Source organism: Lathyrus oleraceus, chromosome 5 (genome assembly GCF_024323335.1).
Source record: "Lathyrus oleraceus cultivar Zhongwan6 chromosome 5, CAAS_Psat_ZW6_1.0, whole genome shotgun sequence".
In the NCBI taxonomy this organism is placed as follows: Eukaryota; Viridiplantae; Streptophyta; class Magnoliopsida; order Fabales; family Fabaceae; genus Lathyrus; species Lathyrus oleraceus.
Genome location: NC_066583.1, coordinates 391,073,503 through 391,091,752, shown reverse-complemented (window position 1 = coordinate 391,091,752; position 18,250 = coordinate 391,073,503). Strand labels below are relative to the sequence as shown.

The window sequence follows — 18,250 nt, the reverse complement described above, 5'->3', positions numbered from 1 at the left end:
AACTGCAAGGTCAACTATGGAATTGAAGGTGGGAAGTGATTATAGATGCTTCATTCATGATTAAACAAGTCTCATTTGACATTTCAAACATCAACATTGAAGAATTTGAAGTCAGGTCAAGACTTTCCAAAAATAGCAAGTGACCTGTAATTTGAACTTTCCAAAAACGGAAAGGTTTTGGACCAAATTCAACTCAAGATTACATCATCAAGAAAGCTTCAAATGAAATTTTGTCCAACATGAAAGTTGAAGAGCTTTCTCTCCCATTTCCAAAAAGTCCAAGATCATGAATTTCTCATGTGTGGTTGAGGAGATATTATCCAATCATGGCAAAGTGTGTTTTAAAATTCAAATGGGCATAACTTTTGAACCAAAGCTCCAAAATGAGTGGTTCTTTTTGCATTTTGATCCTCATGACTTGTAGTTTCCAAACATATCATTACATGGCATAAATTTCCTTTGGATGGGCATGTCCTTATTCATGAAGATTTGTGAAGAAAATTGCATAAAACCATTTTGGATGATTATGTGCATACAAAACCAATTCCAAAGGGTGCATGGACTGATTTTAAGTGGATTTGGGCCAGAAGTTGGTACTGTTCACGCATGCATGGGGTGCATGAGGTGAAAATGTCATTTTGCACATACACCTTACAATTGATTAATCAAGATTGCATTAGGCTTAAACAGGTTTTGAACATGATTAGCATGGCATATATAAGGTTAAGCATAACTATTTTCATCATTAGCTGCAATTTCAGATCTGAATCTCAAAATCACTCAAAATTTTCTCTCAAAATATTTTGCAAATTCTTCACATAAGAGCCATTCCTTTTGGTAGATTCATGATCAGGAAGTGTTGCTGAGCAAGTTTGAACGTGGAATTGGAAGAAACCGTGCCAGTTTGGACCAGATTCGAAGCTTGAAGCATCAATGGAGATTGGAAATTAAGCTGAATTCGTGCATGCTGGAGCATCTAATTCATCATCAAATACATCAACAAACATTTTAGAAGAGAATTGAAGCATTGTCAAGCCTTGTAGCATACAATTCCAGGTTCTGCTCATCAAGAAGGTCAGGATTCGACCTCTTTAATTCTCAAAATCTTTGTGATATTTGTGTAGATCCTTCATTGGTGATGATTTTGGTGTAAATTTTGAGTGAAATGATGCATTGTACGCAAAGTTATGCATGATTGAAGTTTGAGTGTTCAATTTTGATTTCTTCGATTTGAGTAATATATGATGTTTTTGATTGATTCATTGCTGGATTCGTGCTTACCATGAAAAAACCGGTTGAATGATGTTATTATTTGTGATTTCTGGACTTTTTTTGAATTTTCTGGAAATTCACATGAAGATCATCATGATCTTCATCTTCAACCTATGAATACCTAGCGTTTCCAGAACTTGCTTTGAAGTTGCTAGGGTTTTGCTACGAACATTCATCCATTAGCTACGAAAATGCATTGGCCACGGTTTCCATGATTCAGCAACGCTTTCTCTGGTTTCCATGTTGTACTAGGGTTTGGCTGGGATTGGTCCACGCAGGCAATTGTTTGGCTTATCCATTGGCTCACAGCGCTTTGACTGGCGCCACGCAAGCATTGACTTGCCACATAATTTAATAAAACGGTGTGTTTTGCACCTGGAGCGCGCCACATTTGAAATTGGACCGAGTTCGATCCTTGGCCGAGTCCATTTTTCAAAATGCCATGCCATTTTACATGTTTCCCTCCTATTTTCCAATGCTTGTCAATTTTAAATTTCAAATTTTTCATGAACTTCCAAAAATCACTATAAATTGAAAAATGCACCTATTTGATCCCAATTTTTTGCTATATGCTCCTCATGTTGTCTAGTTTTTTATGAGTATAAATTTGCAAGTTGTGCCTGGCTGAAAAATTGATTTGCTCTAGGATGTTTGAATACATATGCATGTTTGACCTTGCCTTGATCTTTCCTTCATAAAATGCTCAAAAATGATCCAATGACTCTGAAATTTTGTGTGTAGCTTCTTGACATATTGATGAACATTTTGGATTTGGTTTGATATTTTTCCCATGATCCATTTCTGTTTTATGATTGTTCTAACTTGGTGTGACAATTTATGTCACACATTTGATTGTCTTGATTGTGCAATGTGATTACCATGTCTAATGATGTCCAATGCTTCTGATTTTTTGTATGTTGATCATGTTAGATGTCTTGAATATGCATGAATTTTTCCAGAATTGTTTAAATCATTTCTGTTTTGATTTGAATTTTTCATTCATGATGATCACATATGAGCTTTGAAATTGCCTTTAACTTCACTTGATCATGAAATGCATTTGGTTAATGATTTTGATGTGAGCCTTTTTAGGATATGTCAATAATTGTTTGAAGTTGCTTTGTGTCAAGTTTGAAGTTCTGTTTTGACTTTTTGACCCTCTTTTGACCCTAGGCTTTGACCTAGTGGTTTGGACTTATCATTTGAGTTGTGATTTCAGGTTCAGATGCACATTGCCAGGATTGGAGTGACTCATTCATTTAAGCCTGATTACTGGTTGATGTTGGCTAACATTGTGTTGTTTTGTAGGCTTTGAGAACAAATTCACTTGTGCTTGTGCCTTGCTCATTGTTACATGATGCTTTGGCTGTCTGTGTGATTAACTGTTGTTTGTTTGTCTGTACAGTTGAACTGATTGGTTTAGATTTTTTCACAGGTACCTAAGTTGCTTAGAGTTCATTTGAACTTTGCTTTGCTAGCTTGGGGTTTGCTTACCACTGAGGTATAACTCCTTTGACTTCATGTAGTCTGGAAAACCTGTCCTGTTATGTGGGCAGGCACCTGTCTGAAGCCCTCCTTAAGAGGCAATGCTTATGTTTGTTTAATTTTGTGCCAAGCAGGTAAAGACCTCTTTAGAGGAAATTGGCAGATAAAAGGGATGTGCAATCCATCCCCTGCTATTCAGTTGAGTCATTCATCCTGCTCACACCATTGTGTTGATGCACTTTGAATCAAAACCCAAGATCCTGTTGTGTCAGTCATATGTGGAGAAGAGTTCCAACATTCTGAACTCCCACACTTTCTTATTTGAGTCAAGCTCTCCCAGGCCAGGGATAAGAGCTGTGAGGTCTTACCCTCACTTCCCATTTCATCTGCTTCACCCTAACTCTCAATGTTAGGGTTAAGAGCTAAAAACACCCCATTCCAGCTGGCTTGTTTCTACAGCCTAGCCTTGTATGAGCCCAATTGTGTGCATATAGTGTGTGTGCTTGCTTTTTTGTGCTTGTATGTGTTTGCCTGTGCTGTTTAGGGTAGCTTGCTTCCTGTGCAAGTTAGATAGAAACCTTAACATAGGGATCGTATGCATGACAACTTCTAGGCTCGAGTCGTAGTCTCCCTAGTAGTTTATGTCTCCCTTTGTCTTTGGTTAGGTTAGAAGTTCTTTCCCTGTTTAGGGGAACTACGTCGCCCTCATCCTCATACCAGATGAGGTACGTAGGCAGGAGATGAGCTGATCTCTCCGGGCGCCCTTTTTCTTTTTCAACCCCTTTGTGTTGTGTTGGAGTCCGACATAAGTCCAGCGATTGGCAGTTGGTTTCCTGTGTCTCGTTTGCTTGTTGGAGTCTGACATAAGTCCAGCGATTGCCAGTTGGTTTCCTGTGTGTGTTTGTTGGTTCGGAGTCTGATGTAAGTCCAGCGATTGGCATTCGGTTTCCATGTTTGCCTGTTTTTGTGGAGTCTGATGTAAGTCCAACAATTAGCAGTCGGTTTCCTGTGTGGTTTTGTTTGGCGTGCGTTAGCAGAGCTACGAGTGCTCTGATTCTTCTCCGGTCAGAGAAGATACGTATGCATAGGATGCGACATCCTAGCGAGCACGTTTCCCCTGTCCCGAACTACGTCGACTCTGATGTCTGTGCCTGACAGACTACGTAGGCCCAGGATACGATATCCTGCCGAGTCCCGTTTCTTTTGTCTTTCTGTGTTTCCTTCCAGCCTTGTGCAGTGTTTGAGCAGTTTCTAGCAACCTTATCCTTTCTTTTGTGCGTGGATCCCGTCGAGTACGACGGATGAGTAGGGGTGCTAATACCTTCCATTCGCATAACCGACTCCCGATCCCATCTTTCTCTGGTCGCGAGACCATGTCTTTTCCAGGTTTACTTCGAGCGTTTCCTTTCCCTCTTTTGGGATAAATAACGCACGGTGGTGGCTCTGTTGTTTCTTTTTCCCGCCGGTTTTTCGTGTAATGCGACAACCTGCACCAAGGACCTCCGGATAAAGCGCACATCAAAAACCTTAAACATGCCAGGACAACCATCCACCATATTCACAGAAGAGTTCCCATGAGCGAGCAATGGATTTGCTTTCACATTCGGCGCACGACCCTCAAAAGACACCATTCCACTCTTCATCAGCTTTTGAACCTCATACTTGGGTGGATAACAGTTCTCTATATCATGTCCGGGTGCTCCTTGATGAAAAGTACAACGGAGCTCAGGCTTGTACCACCAAGGAAGTGGTTCTAGAATTTGCGGCGGGTTTCTCGGTTGGATCAGGTTCTTGAGAACCAAAGATGGGTATAATTCTGCATAGGACATAGGAATCGGGTCGAAAGAGACCTTCTTTCTCTCAAAGTTTTATTGATGATGATTGTTGGTATTGTTGTTGTTGCAGGTGTTTGTTCGTTGTTGCGGTTGTTGTTGTTGACGTTGTGGTTGTTGTTGAACTGGTGTTGATTGTTGATTAGAAAATACAAGGATAACTAAAGATACTTGATGATGATGTTTACATGATGGTGGATTCCTTCTGATCTGAGGCCTCCTCTGCCTCCCACTGCTTATTACATTCGCTTCATTGTCCTTTTACTTCCCAAATTTTTTACCATACCTCTTACTCGACGATGCTTCATCTTTCGACAAACGTCCCTCTCGGACTCCTATCTCAAACCTCATCCCCATGTTTACCATTTCGATAAAGTCACTGGGGGCACTAACAATCATTCGTTCTAATAAAATGAACTCAGAGTTTTCAGAAAGATTTTTGTCATCTCTTTTTCCTCCAAGGGAGGAGTGATCTGAGCAGCCAATTCCCTCCATCTCTATGCATTCTCTTTAAACGTGTCCTTATCTCTCTGAGACATAGACTTCAGCTGGTCTCTATCAGGCGCCATATCCACATTATACTTATATTTCTTGACAAAAGCCTCTCCCAGGTCATTGAAAGTGTGAATGCTTGCACTATCCAATCCCATATACCATCTGAGCGCAATACCGGTCAGACTGTCTTGGAAGTAATGAATCAACATTTGATCATTGTTAGTCTGAGTAGACATCTTGTGAGCATACATCACTAGATGAATGAGTGGACAAGTGTTCCCTTTATACTTTTCAAAGTCAGGCACTTTGAACTTCACCTGGATCTTGACGTTGGCCACTAAACACAACTCAGCAGCACTCTTTCCAAACAAGTCCTTACCCCTGAGCATCTTCAATTCCTTGCGCAACTCAAGAATTGATCTTTCATTTCATCCATTTTCTCGTAAACATCCAAACCCTCAGCCGGCTCAGAGTGATAAATGGTGTCTTCTACACGAGGTAAGGTATGCATAACGGGAGGTGACACAGACATGACCGGGCTAGATGCCGGCATGGAAGCAAATGTAGGCGCAAAGCCTTCAGGCATAAAGTTGGACTGCATTCCCCACGGGAATCCGGCAAGCATAGTGGGTGCAAAATGAGCGGTAGCAGCAGGCATGGTAGAGGTAGCCACCTCTGAAATAACTGTCCTATGAGGAGGAGGAGTTGCAGGCGTTGGAGAAGATTGGCTATGAGCAGCAAGAACTGACTCCATTATGACATCCAGGCGGGCGATCTCGTCCTTCAGCTCTCTATTCTCTTGCTCTAGATGCCCCATAATTTTGAGATGATTGGCGCGAGTGTTGTATCGATGAGTTAGCTTGGCTAAAGCACAAAAGAAACACCAATGAGACCTATAGAGAAAGAGAAACCTGCTTATGCATATGATGCATGAAATGCAATGCTTGTTTTTATTATTATTATTATTATTTTATTATTTTCAAGGAACTTACCCTATCATTTGCAAATACATATATAACAACAATTGCAATAATTTTTATATGACCAAAACTCTCTTTTCATTTATATAATTGGAAGGATTACACCGAGTACAATTTCAGAAACCAAATGAAAAATCCAAGAGAAAAGGAGACTAGTCATCCGAAGGATCCCTAACAACGATGTCAGAAGACCTAGCTTAAGGCGCGTACTTCCTTCGGATGCAACGAATCTCGGTCTGAAAAGAAGCTTTCATTTGAGTCTTCTCGAGGACAAGCTGATCAACAATCTTCTTCCAAGCAACGGAAGGCTGAGGGATGCTAGAAGATGAAACCTCTGGCTCTCTCTGCCTCTTTGTCACTCGGTCTTCAAGTAGCTCGATGAGTGCATCTTTGTCCTTAGACTCCAACTGCAACTCTTCATGCTTTTTGCTCAAAGCACGAAAACGCTCTTCCCATATATCCTTCTCTTCCTTCATCTTGACGAGCGCGTCTTCCAACTCCTCTACATCTTGGTTAGGGAGAGTTAATGGCTCAACCACAACCATAGATATAGGTATTTCACAAGGATAAGGCATCTTCAACTACAAAGCTCTCTTCTTCACCCAAAGAGTGTAAGCTTCCAAAGCTACACAATTGTGCGGACCAAGCTCGAATCTTCCTTTCCTATGCATATTATGCCAAGCATGCACAATCTTCTGCTTCAAATATTGTGGATCTTTACCCTCTTGATAGAAAAGACCTTCTAACAAAGTGTTATTAGGTTTGTCTTTCAAGGGGAACCCAAGTTGTCGACTAGTCAAAGCAGGGTTGTAGTTAATTCCTTCTTGTGTACCAATGAGAGATGCATTAGAGAATTCACCACAACTATCAATAATCTCCAAACTGCCCAAAGAGGGATCATACCAAACTATATCATCATTAGTGAGAGACATAAGTCTCTGAGACCACCTTAGACATTGTTTGTTCTCCATAAAAGTAGGTGTCTGAGGCAAGTGCAAAATAAACCACTTGTACAGAAGAGGAATACAACAGACAATCATCCCACCACCCTTAGAATTCCTTAGATACAAACAGAAATACATATCACCCAACAAAGTAAGCACATGGTACCCAATCAAGAAAAGTCTAATGGCGTTAACATCAACAAAACCGTTAATGTTAGGGAACAAAGCTAATCCATTAATGAGGAATACAAAGATAGCTTCAAAAGCATCCATACTACCGGCTTGGGCAAAAGCAGTAGCTTCCTTGATGAGGAAATCTGATGGCAACCCAAATAACTCTCCTTTCTTCACCCAATGACGCTCTATCTCAGACTTCTTCAAGTGAAGAGCTTCAGCAATAAGATTAGATCGGGGAATCTCCTCCAATCCACTAAAAGGCACTCTACTGGAAACATGTATCCCCAAAATATGAGAATACTCCTCCAAGATAGGAACAAGCTGAAAATCTGGGAAAGTGAAACAACGGTAGAGAGGATTATAGAACTGCACTAGCACACTCAAAAGTCCTTCAACCACATTAGTACACAAGATGGACATCAGCTTCGCATGACGTTGTTTGAAGTCCAAGAGATCTAATACAAAATATGCTAGCTTCCTTAACTCTTTCAAGTCGGGACATCTGAAACTGTACTTCTTAGTGTTCCTTCGTCCACAATCTATGGTCTGAAAATGTTTGCAAATAATACCTTAGTTCCTTGAAATTTTTCATTTGATGAATGTTATGATGCGCATGAATGTATGAATGCAGCAATCACAAATAAGGGATAACACACAAGGCAATTAAATGTTAAGGGATGAATCAAGTCATTGTCAAGATCAATCATCCATTTTGGTAGATTATGGTTTACACCTTATCAACACCCAAGTTCCATTAATATTGACAAGAATTGACTGGATCAACCAAAAATCAAGGGTTTATTGTAAGTCACGAGCATGAAGTCTGGGTAAGAATCATCCCAAAGGAGTGAACTAAGGATAAAAACCTGTAGATCATGTTCTAAGAAGTTCCCAGAGTCTTAATTCCATCTATCGGATATTACAGGTTAAGATGACTAACTCATCGACCCATAATATTCTCGAGAGAAACTCGTCTGAGTGTAGTATCGCGTAACAACTATTATCAAGTCTACACTTGAACAGTCTTCGCACAACGTCCTAAATATGCCAAGAGGGGGTAAATATTCTACGGTCCTCAGCTTCTTGGACCCAAATTAGAGATAGTAATGCCTAACCATAAATACTTGTGTGACATTTCCAAATCCAAAAGAGTCTCCACTGAGCAGATGGATATCAAGCCAACTTGTTAATTGCACTCAAGTCGAACATGACTATACCATCCTCCTATCTTAATTGCACTCAAGTTCGAGTTAGAACTTATCTCACCACTCAGAGATCACCAAGCACAACAAGCAGATTATATCATACAAACAAATATACAAACATCACATATATACAAATATATACACATAAAAAGTAGGCTAAACCCACTGGAGACCTCTTCTCCAGCAGAGTCACCACTTAAATTTTGTAGTAGTAAATTCATGATCATCTAGTTATGGATAAGCTAGAGATCAATAAAACCAGAGTCGCCACCACGCTTTTATTATTTCCAAGAGAAAAGGAAAAAAGTACGAACAAAACCCAAAAGTAAGAAGTTTTCAAATCAAAACTAATAAAATGTCAGAGATTACAGGTAAGGGGGTTGGTTACACAGAGGGAAGGTGTTAGTACCCAAAGTGTCCGAGGTACTCCCAGGGAGCCCTTTTGTGTGCATATGTACTTGGCATAAAGTGATGTTTACAAACAAATAAAATGGGGGGGATGAGAAAACAATTCATTAATTATATTTTTATGTTTGACAAGACCATCAGACTTGTGCCTACGTACCAACATAAAAGTGAGGGATCATAACCTCGTAGTTCATGATACAAATTTCAAAGTGGATGCATTGCTTTTAACAAAATTTAAGTTTGAAAGGCACAAAGGCCTAAAAAGGGTTTGAATGAGTTAGTTATTTTTGTCTTTTTGAAAGTTTAGGTAAAATATAATTAAGTTTATTTACAAATTTGATTTAAGAAAAGAAGTTTGAAAATGCAATGGCATAAGGCCAAAGTCTCTATCATTTTCCAAAGTGGTCAAAGTTTAGAACAAAACTAGTTCAAACAAAAAAGGTTTTTAAAAAATGAGGGAGAGATTTTGAAATTAAAGAAATGGGGAGAAGATGTAAAGACTAATCCTATGCACAAAATTAAAAGTTAAGGGTTGAAAAGATCTGACCAATGGGTAGCAATCCAATAAACAAGAATGTCAATAGAAACCCAAATTCCCTTGGACATTTAGAATCAAGCAACACACAAATGCACAATTATATCAATCTTGAAGAGCAAAGGCATCAAATAAAGATAGCCACATCAAGGCTTTAGCCACTCCATGATCTTATTCAAATTAGCCCATGTAACAGATGAATTCCACAAGTCACGGGTTCAAAATAACAGCTTCACAATGATCATGTTGCAGATGTACTCAAAGGGGTCTTGAATGATGTATCAGATGAAGTTTCAAATTGCAAGCACTTGGTTTCACAAAATTTGGCATTCGCCAAGTCCTTTAGCATAGGAATGTTGCCTAGATTCTAAGTCCATTTGTCCAAGATCAAACCAACTGTCCACACAAAAGTTTTTTAGGGTTTTTATTGTTATTATATACATTAATGGTCAAAGACCATACAAACAAGCAAAGTATACACAAACAAGATATATCACACAATACGGTCCAAATGGACAAAGTGAAAATTGCATTAACATAAACAATTAGAATGGTATGAATAATGGCAAATGAATAAAGATTAAAATTAAATGACACTAAAGTAAATGGCTTAAAATTAAAAGTTAGTTGTTAATGAGTTAGAAGTTAGTATTGTTTTGATTTTGCTTTTCATTATTTTTTTAAGTCATTCTTTGGAGAACACTCAACCCACTTATCACAAGCATGGATCCTTGAACCAAGATATCTTCCAAAGGAAGGAAAAAAGACCAAGTTCCCACACAATACCATGAAATAGGGGAGACTTACAATCTCACTAACTAGAATGCTATACCTTTTGTGTCACAAATTTAGCGTTATGTTAAGCAATCATAATTGGACTTATGTAGAAGTCACAACTATTTGAGGTCGGGAAATAGAAATTTGGTGTTAATGCATGTTAGAGACATAATATAATGGACTATGCTCATGAAACATACCACACACAAAAAGAATATGCAAAAGAGTTGGCCTAATCTTATCCATACTTATGTTGATTTATCAATCAACTAGCCTTAGGACTTTGAGATATCATAGACCAAATGAGATGAATGCATAAAGAATGGGAATGAGATGAAGAGGGAGGGGAATGGATCAAAACTTAAATTGATCAAAGAAGGACTTTTACCAAATTAATATCATCCATTCATTTTGGGAGATGGGATGTACATTCCATCAATCCCCTAAATCCAATGATATTAACTTGACAAAGTCAAATCAACCTTGACCATACCATCCTCTTATCTTAATTTCACTCAAGTTCGGGTAAGAACTTATCTCACCACTCAGAGATCACCAAGCACAACAAGCAGATTATATCATACAAACATCACATATATACAAATATATACACACAAAAAGTAGGCTAAACCCACTGGAGACCCCTTCTCCAGCAGAGTCGCCACTTAATTTCTGTAGCAGTAAATTCATGATCATCAAGCTATGGATAAGCTAGAGATCAATAAAACTAGAGTCGCCACCGCGCTTTTATTGTTTCCAAGGGAAAAGGGAAAAAGTACGAACAAAACCCAAAAGTAAGAAGTTTTCTTGACTATACCAAAGTCAAAGTTGGACGATCCATGGCCCGCCTCGTGGATCCATGGCCTTTCCAATAAGCAATTGTAGGTGATCACACTGAATCACACCGTGTTTTTTACTCGGATTTGACATGTTTATTACGACTTTATTATCAATTTGTTTGTATTATGCTCTCTTTTATGTTGTTTTCAGATATTTAACTCTTTCAGGACCCTTTTAGAAGAAACAAAGCAAAGAGACCTAAAATTAGGGTTTTTTGGCAAATATTGTACACATGGCGGCCGTCATAGGAGAAGCCATGACTCATCAGCCCTAAACCAGGAGGTAACCACCATGTTCCCATAGTCTTTCCCATTTCCACACATGGCGGGCACCATGAAGGGATGGCGGGCGCCACCTTTGCAAATCACATTCCCACTAAGGAGAAACTGGAGGGCACCATGGTCGTTGCAAGCTGCTGAAATCCTCTATAAATAGTTCATTCCATTTCATTTTCAAATCATCCAACTTAGTTTACAACACTAAGACTATATTCTTCATCTGTAAAAGCGGTAATCTATCACATCGGGGGGTTATCGCACCTTAGTGAGATTGAGTTGGGTCACTTCGAGTTGTTGTCGTCTTTATCTTCAGAATCGAAGGTTCATTTTCCTTGTACCAGATTTAAAGCCTCCGTTTGGAGCAGGTTCTTATTTTATCGCTTTTATTTATTTACTTGTCTCACTTTATTTTATTTATTTACTTGTCTCGCTTTATTTTATTTACTTTCTGTCTACGCTTTACTTTATTTACTTTCCGTCTACGCTTTATTTTATTTACTTCTGTCTACGCTTTATTTTTACACGCTTTACTCGTCCCTTACGCCTCACATTCTAAAACAACTTTTCATCATGATCAATATCGTTGTGTTTGTTGGTATTACCATGTCTGGCTAAATTTTTTAATGGTTAGAATGTAAGGATCGCGGTTAAAGAGATGTTTCACATATTGAATCTCTAGAACTACTTTAAAGGTTGTTTTGATTTTTAACTTGAGTTTTCAGAAACAAACTTGGTTAGTTTTAACTATTCAAGGAGTGTGAAAGCACCCTGGCTTAGTTAACTAGGAATTTTTATCACTTTAAGGAAAAACTATTTTTGAAACTGTTTTCGGATGCGTTGATAGATTTAAAATCAGGAAACTCCTTGGGTAAAACTTTCCAAATCAAAAACACTTTTCAACTAAGTTTACGAGTCTTATTTCTTAAAAATAAGTTTACTACTTTAGCGTTCTGCGCACCTTTTATAAGTGACAATAAAAGGCCTTAATTTAAGGGTAAACTCGGTTCTGAATACATGAAAGTGACAGTTCCTGTTAAATGGATTCTTTTCAAGAGTAGAAAATTTTGCATCATAAGTAGTTATATTTAGACAATCGAAACATCACTTAACTGACGGGATATACATTCAAACCTGTCTTTATCTGCACTGCATTTATTATTTACTATTATTTTACAACACCAATATCTATTTTATACCGCCTTAGATAAACATCGTAACGATAGTAATCGATATATTGACGATTTGGTCTCTGTGGGGTCGATATTCTTTTACATTACTCTGACGTGATTCGTGCACTTGCGAATTCACCAATCAAGTTTTTGGCGCCGTTGCCAGGGACCAACTTTGTCAAATTTCGTGCCCTGTTGTTACATCGTCTAGACTAAGGCATTATTATCCGGTAAATGCGAAGAACCCATAGTACCGGAAATTTAGTAGATCCTTTAGCAGAACCCGAATGCTACACTCGTACACGTCTCTTACTCGTCCGAATTAAGAAAGATATGACCGAGAATCGCGACAGGAGACCTCTTAAGGAATTCGCCCAACCCTCTGACGAGGAACCTAGTTCGAGTATAGTAAACCCCCTTATTCCTGCCAAAAATTTCGAACTAAAACCGTCTTTGTTGCAATTAGTGCAACAAAACCAATTCGCGGGTCTCGCTACTAAGAACCCAAATCAACATTTAAAAGTTTTTATCCATCTAGCCAACACTTTTAAATCTAATGGCGCTTCACCGGATGCGATCCGTTTGAGATTACTTCCTTTCTCCCTCAGGGATAGAGCACGTTCATGGTTAGATTCACTTCCAGCTAACTCAATAACTACTTGGGAAGACCTTAGGAGAGTGTTCCTTACTAGATATTTTCCCCCTAGTAAGACTGTTGTTCTTCGAAACCAAATAACTAGATTTACTCAAAATCAAGGAGAATCGCTTTTTGAAGCATGGGAGAGATATAAAGAGCTATTAAGAGTCTGCCCACACCATGGCCTAGAACAATGGTTGATCGTTCATACCTTCTACAATGGACTCCATTATAACACCAAGATGAGCATCGACGCTGCCGTTGGTGGCGCGCTGATGAACAAACCTTACCCTGAAGCTTGTGACCTAATTGAGAATATGGCCCAAAACCATTACCAAGGGGGAACTGAACGAGCATCAATAGAGAAAAAGGAGACCCAAGGTGGAATACATGAGATAAGCTCTCTAGACATGATGCAAACGAAAATGGATGCTTTAGCCCTTAAGGTCGAACATATGTCTACAAACCCTAGCACCACATCGGTAGTCCACACAGAGTGTGAACTTTATGGATCTAAAGGACACGAATCGGCGGAGTGTAACCTTTTGAATGACCTGAACACCGACCAAGTGAATTACACCCAAGGTAACCCATTTTCAAATACTTACAGCCCTGGATGGAAGAATCATCTGAATTTCTCCTATAAAAACTAGAACCCTATCCAAAATTATGCACCTCAAAGACCACAAGGTTATCAAGCCCAAACACCAAATCAACATATGCAAGTTGTGCCTCAGAAGTCTAACCTTGAGAAGATCATAGAGAGCTTTATATCAGACCAGACTCAGCAAAATAAAGAATTCCTAAACCAGAACATTCACGTAAACGAACTTATAACGCAATTAGGAACCAAGGTTGATCAGATAATCACTCACAACAAGATGCTTGAAACCCAGATCTCACAGGTAGCACAAAACCAAGCCCCACAAACTACACCTGGAGGACAATTCCCTGGACAACCTCAATCAAACCCTTGAGGGCAAGATAACGCTATCTCGTTACGAAGTGGGACCGCTTACAAAGGGCCTCATAACCCAACAATGAGTGAGTCCAAAACTTCTAAAGGAAATATACCTACCAACCAAGAAGAGGAACCAGTGGAACCCCAAAAACAAACCGACCAAGAAGAAGAAGCCAAGGATAAAACTTACAAACCACCACCCCCGTACAAACCACCAATCCCATATCCGCAAAGACTTAAACAAACCAAAATCAACAACCAATACCAAAAATTTATAAAACTGATAGAGAAGTTTCATGTAGAGATTCCTTTCACCGAAGCTATCACCCAAATTCCGTCTTACGCCAAATTTCTCAAAGACATCTTAACCAACAAGCATAGGTTTTATGATCCAAAACCCTTGGAATGCAACTTTATTTTCGAGGAAAAATTGCTAAGAAAGAGAAAGACCCTGGTAGTTTTTCTATACCTTGCATTTTAGGGAGTCATGTGATCGACAAAGCTTTCCTAGACTTAGGCGCTAGTGTGAGTTTAATGCCCTTAGCTGTGTGTAAAAGGTTAAACTTAGGAGAATTACAACCAACTAAGATGTCCCTCCAGTTAGCCTATAGGTCTGTTAAGTATCCTGTAGGCATTTTAGAAGACACCCCAGTTAGGATCGGTCAACTTTATATCCCAACAGACTTTATGGTCATGGATGTCAAAGAAGACGAAGATATCCCTATCCTTTTAGGTAGATCATTATTATCAACATCCGGAGCTATAATAGATGTTAAAAGAGGAAAATTAACCTTCGAAGTAGGGGATGAAAAGATCGAGTTCATTCTTTCAAAATTCCTGATGGCATCAATTCTAGGAGACGCATGCTATGCGATCGATATCATCGATGAGTGCATAAGGGAATTTGATCGAGAAGAACCCGTGATCGAACCATTTTCAAACCGGAATGAAAAGGATCACGAGCTAGAGGAAACGGAACCTCACACTAACGAATGTTTGGAGCTTACTCCAGACCTTTCACCAAACTCTCAAAAACCAGCTCAAGAACTTAAGGAACTACCCAAGAACCTAAGATATGAGTTTTTGGATAAAGAAATGAACCGCCCAGTAATAGTTAGTGCAACCTTAAACAAAGACGAGACGAATCGACTCTTGAATGTTTTAAGAAGATACCCCTCTTCCTTAGGGTACAACATCTCCGATTTAAAAGGTATAAGCCCATCCGGGTGTATGCACAGGATCTCGCTAGAGGAGGATTCAAAACCTTCCAGGGAACATCAGAGAAGAATCAACCCTGTGATGAGTGAGGTGGTAAAGAAGGAAGTCCTTAAACTGCTAGAGGCTGGTATAATCTATCAGATCTCTGATAGTAAATGGGTAAGTCTTGTACATGTGGTACCCAAAAAGGGAGGCATCACAGTCGTGCAGAACGAGAAGGGTGAGCATGTAGCTAAACGCATAGAAGGCAGATGGCGTATGTGCATAGATTATAGGAAGCTCAATAAGGCAACTAGGAAAGATCATTTTCCTCTTCCATTCATAGATAAAATGCTTGAGCGTCTCGCCATACACTCTTACTTTTGTTATCTGGATGGATATTCTGGATTTTTCCAAATACCCATACACCCCGAGGATCAAGAGAAAACAACCTTTACCTGTCCTTACGGAACATTTGCTTACAGACGAATGTCGTTTGGACTCTGTAATGCGCCAGCTACTTTCCAATGTTGTATGATGTCAATCTTCGCAGATTATCTCGATGAAATTATGGAAGTATTTATGGATGATTTCTCGGTGTGTGGGTTAGACTTTAAAGACTGCCTCATTAACCTTGAGAAAATCCTAGAGAGATGCGTAGAAGTTAACCTTGTGTTAAACTGGGAGAAGTGCCACTTTATGGTCAAAGAAGGCATAGTGTTAGGACATATAATATCTGAAAGAGGCATTGAGGTTGACAAAGCAAAGATAGAAGTTATAGAGAACCTTAACCCTCCTAAGACAGTTAGAGAAGTACGTAGTTTTCTTAGACACGCCAATTTCTACCGACGCTTCATCAAAGATTTCTCTAAAATAACAAAACCCCTGACTGGCCTTCTGATGAAAGACATTGAATTCGTTTTCGATGAAAAATGCATCCAAGCCTTTAATCAGTTAAAACAAGCGCTAATTTCAGCACCCATTTTAAGAAGTTGTTTTAGGGCAAAGAAAATAATGTGGAATGCTAGCGAAATAATGTGTGATGCTAGCGATTTCTCTATAGGGGCTGTTTTAGGGCAAAGAAAATATAAGAAAATACATGTAATATATTACTCTAGTAGAACCCTAGATGCCGCTCAATTAAATTATACAACAACAGAGAAGGAACTTCTAGCTGTAGTTTTCGCAATCGATAAGTTTAGGTATTATCTTGTAGGATCTAAGATTATAGTCTATACATACCATGCAGCTATCCGTTACCTTATAAGTAAAAAAGATGCAAAACCTAGATTACTCAGGTGGATCCTTTTGCTACAAGAATTCAACTTAGATATTAGAGACAAAAAAGGAACAGAAAACGTAGTTGCTGACCATCTTTCCAGATTAGAGCATTTAAAGCCAGACCATTTACCTATAAATGATGGTTTCACCTATGACAGATTGATAGCTAAGTTAGATACCGTTCCCCTTGAACCTGATAGAGACAACCTTGGGACAGTTTACGAAATTAGCAGAGTACCATGGTACGCTGATTTTGTGAACTATCTAGCCGCTGATATCATACCACCTGACCTCAACTATCAACAGAAGAAGAAGTTCTTTAAAGATATAAGACATTTCTATTGGGACGAACCACTCCTTTTCAAAAGAGGAACGAATAACATCTTTCGACGTTGCGTCCCGGAAGAAGAAGTCAAAAATATCATAGAGCATTGTCACTCTTCGCCCTATGGTGGACATTCAAGCACATCCAAGACATACGCTAAGATCCTTCAAGATGGTCTTTATTGGCCAACATTATGGTGTGATGTCCATGCTTATATTGTCCAATGTGACCGGTGCCAGTGCGTTGGAAACATCTCAAGACATGATGAAATGCCTTCGAAGAACATCCATGAAATAGAACTACTTGACGTTTGGGGTATTGATTTCATGGGACCTTTTCCATCTTCGATGGGAAACAAGTACATTTTGGTAGTCGTTGACTATGTGTCCAAATGGATAGAAGTTATAGTCGCACCCACCAATGACACAAGAGTAGTCATCAAGATGTTCAAGAATAATATTTTTCCCAGATTTGGAGTACCACGACTTGTCATAAGTGATGGTGGATAACATTTTATGTCCAGGATATTTGATAAACTCTTAAGGAAATATGGAGTAAAACACAGAGTAACAACACCATATCATCCCCAGACTAATGGTCAAGTGGAAGTATCTAACAGATAGATTAAGCAGATCTTGGAGAAAACTGTTTCAATATCCAGAAAAGATTGGTCTGAAAAGCTAACAGAAGCACTGTGGGCTTACAGAACTGCTTACTAAACCCCTATTGGAACTACACCTTACTAGTTGGTCTACGGGAAGTCATGCCACTTACCTTTTGAAATCAAGCACAAGGCATATTGGGCCATCAAGACCCTGAATTTGGATTACCTACCATCTGGCAAGAAGCAAATCCTTGATATCCACAAATTGGAGGAACTCCTACAGAACGCTTACGAGAATGCTGTTATATACAAAGAAAGAACCAAAGCTTGGCATGACAAAAGGATTGTGAAAAATGAATTTAATATAGGCGACTCTGTTCTCCTCTTCAATTCGACGACTTTTTCCAACCAAGCTGCGTTCGAGATGGACAGGCCCATTTGAGGTTTCCAAAATCCTAAAATCAGGAGCAGTTGAAACCCAGAACAATTCCTGTAATCCATTTGTGGTAAATGGACAAAGACTGAAGCAATACCAAGGAGGTAACATCCCCACAGAATGCCATGACCAAACTTTGATCGACCCTCCAGTTCCTACCTCTAATATATAAAGTTCGAATCGTCAAGCTAACGACATTAAACAAGCGCTGCATGGGAGGTAACCCATGATTTCTTTTCCTTTACTTTTACTATTTCAATTTATATTTTTTAGTTGTTTATATATATATATATATATATATATATATATATATATATATATATATATATATATATATATATATATATATATATATATATATATATATATATATATATATATATATAGATATAGATATAGATATATATATATA

The 18,250-nt window shown here is 38.8% G+C and overlaps 1 non-coding gene across 1 annotated transcript; it reads right to left on the bottom strand.

Annotated features, from left to right (window-relative positions):
- Nucleotides 1–13,114: 13,114 nt before the first annotated feature.
- On the bottom strand, nucleotides 13,115–13,221 carry LOC127090072 (small nucleolar RNA R71). The gene has a single exon (XR_007791606.1). It is a non-coding gene; the product is annotated as a small nucleolar RNA R71 (small nucleolar RNA).
- Nucleotides 13,222–18,250: the final 5,029 nt, after the last annotated feature.